This window comes from Diabrotica virgifera, chromosome 2 (genome assembly GCF_917563875.1).
Source record: "Diabrotica virgifera virgifera chromosome 2, PGI_DIABVI_V3a".
Taxonomy (NCBI): domain Eukaryota; kingdom Metazoa; phylum Arthropoda; class Insecta; order Coleoptera; family Chrysomelidae; genus Diabrotica; species Diabrotica virgifera.
In genome coordinates, this window is record NC_065444.1 from 49,048,402 (window position 1) to 49,051,762 (window position 3,361).

Sequence of the window (3,361 nt, forward strand, 5' to 3'; positions counted from 1 at the left end):
GATTGATCTAATATCTAATTGCACACCCTGCAAAAAGTAGGACGTTTAGTCTTTACGATATGGATAAGGAAAAACAATTGAGTGGTTGCCCGTAACAGTGAATATGGTATTCGTATTATATTTTTATCACCTTATAGGCGACATACTTCTTTAAAAGTTTCAATGCGATATTGTTATACACACAACACAAGAAGATTATTTTATGAAAGGTTGCTATTCTCAAAATCTAGACAATTGCTCAATTGTAATTAATTTCGGAGCGAAGGCGTCGTCTGATATTAGGAAAAAATTAAATATTTTATTTTTACATTACATAATAATTTATTATGACCTCTGAGTACGTATCCAATAAATAAGTGTTCATATTTTTAATTCGGTATGTATGTTCATCGTATTGTTCATAATGCGGATAAATCCATTTTTCCAAATTTTTGTTACATATTTTTTTGTATCTCATAGTCTCTAAGCATATACCCGAACTAATATACAGGGTGTAACAAAAATACAGGTAATAAATTAAATCACCTATTCTAGGACCAAAAATAGTTCTAATGAACCTAACTTACCTTAGTACAAATATGCATATAAAAAAGTTACAGCCCTTTGAAGTTACAAAATGAAAATCGATTTTTTCCAATATATCGAAAACTATTAGAGATTTTTTATTGAAAATGGACATGTGGCATTTTTATGGCAGGAATATCTTAAAGAAAAATTATAGTGAAATTTGTGCACCCCATAAAAATGTTATAGGGGTTTTATTCCCTTAACCTCACCCAAACTTTTGTGTACGTTCCAATTAAATTATTATTGTGATACTATTAGTTAAATTCAATATTTTTAAAACTTTTTTGGTTTTTAGTATTTTTTCGACAAGGCAATTTTTATCGAGTTGCGGCTTCTTTTCTAATATGTTTACGTAGAGATTTTATGGGGGTTTTGTTCCTTTAAACCTCCCAAATGGTTGTGTACGTTCCAATTAAACTATTACTGCGATACCATCAGTTAAACACAGTGTTTTTAAAACTTTTTTGCTTCTGTGTATTTTTTCGATAAGGCACATTTTATCGAGATGTGACTTCTTTTTTAATATGGTTTAAAATATACCTAAATATGTAAATTATTGTAAATCATAAATAAATTTTCCTATCATTTTCAAGTCTCCATAATCGTACTTAGCCATATCACAGATGAACATAACGTATATGTGGCCATATACAAATTTGTGGTGGATTTGACAAATAATATGCAAAATATTTCGACAAATACTGACTTTTCGAAAAAGTACCAAGAGGCAAAGAAGTTTTTAAAGCATTGTGTTTAACTAATGGTACTACAATTATAATCAAATTAAAACGTACACAAAAGTTTGGGGGGGTTTAAATGAACCAAACCCCCATAAAATTTTTATCGGGTGTCTAAATTTCACTATAATTTTTTCTTAAGATACTACTGCCTTAAGAATGCCCATTGTTCTTGTCCCCATGGCCCATTGAAACATGTTCATTTTCAATAAAAAATCTCCAATAGTTTTCGATATATTGGAAAAAATCGATTTTCATTTTGTAATTTCAAGGGCTGTAACTTTTTTTATGTGCACATTTGTACTAAGGTAAGTTAGGTTCAACTCCACCATTGCCTGGTCCCAAGCCCAGGATGAGAAAGGAGGAGGGTTGTGCGTGAGGTTAGCAACCTCACCACATAAAAAATAATATTGCTAAAGAAACCTCTACAAGCCTGGGAAATAGGACGGATAACGCGATGACGAAAATGGCCACGGAAATGGATTTGAGAAAAACAACGTACATAGGATGTTGGAATGTCCGAACAATGTTTGAAACAAGTAAAACACATCAAGTGGCAAAAGAAATGGATAAAAATAACATTAGTATATTAGGATTATCTGAAATTAGATGGAAGGGATGTGGAAAAACAAGAATTGAACACGCCAAAACGGTTATATACTCGGGAAAATGTGGCGAAAAAGACCGACACGAGAGTGGTGTTGCATTCATGATTTCAAAAGAAGCAACAAATGCCCTAATAGAATGGGAAGCCATCTCGGATAGAATAATAATGGCTAGATTCAAAGCGAGATATAAAAATCTAATAATTGTTAATGTATATGCACCAACAAATGAAAAGGAACAGGACATAAAAGATGAGTTTTACCAACAGCTACAGATGGCATACGATAAAATACAAAATAAATATAAAAAAGATATTGTGATGATAATCGGAGATATGAATGCCAAAATAGGAACGAATAATAGTGGAAGAGAAACTGTAATGGGGAAAGAAGGATTGGGACAAATTAATGAGAATGGTAACATGTTTATAGATTTCTGCACCCAAAATAGTTTAGTCATAGGTGGAAGTATATTTCAACACAAACGCATACATAAAGTAACATGGACATCCCCTGATGGACAAACACACAATCAGATTGACCACATAACCATAGATAAGACATGGAGGCACTCACTCTTAGATGTTAGAGCAATGAGAGGGGCAGACATAGGGTCCGACCACATGTTGATTAGAGCCAAAATCAAACTCAAACTAGCTTTACAAGCCTTTGAACGGATTAACAGAGAAAAAATGTGGGAAATATTAAAGAGATATGGAATTCCATTAAAATATATAAGAATTATCAAAATGTTCTATGAAAACTATACCACACAAATCATGCACAATGGGAAACTCACAGAACCAATCAACATAGACAGTGGAGTCAGACAGGGGTGTATTCTATCTCCAACCATATTTCTGATCTTAATTGACTGGGTCATGAAGAAAGCAACGAAAAATAAAACAGGAATTAGATGGAATGCTTTCGGTCAGCTTGAAGATTTAGACTTTGCAGATGATATATGTCTGGTGTCCGAAAAAAGACAACATATGCAGAAAAAAACAGAAAAGGTGACAAAAGAAGCAAGAAAAATAGGACTAGAGATTAACACAAGAAAAACCAAACTTATGAAGATAAATACGGAAAGAGAAATGGGTATATTCATTGAAGGAGAAGAAGTAGAAAATGTACAGAAGTTTTGCTATCTGGGAAGCATAATTGACGCTAGCGGTGGAATAGAAGAGGAAATTAATGGAAGGATAACTAAAGCCCAAAATGCGTTCTATATGCTGAAGAAAACATGGGAGTCCAATAGATTAACAACCAAAAACAAAATCAGGATATTTAATACAAATGTAAAGAGTATTTTGCTATATGCAGCAGAAACTTGGAAAATAGAGAAAAAGATTATACAAAAGGTTCAAACATTTGTAAATAGATGCCTTAGACGAATATTGCAAATATATTGGCCAAATCGGATAAGTAACAAGGAACTTTGGAGAAAAACTA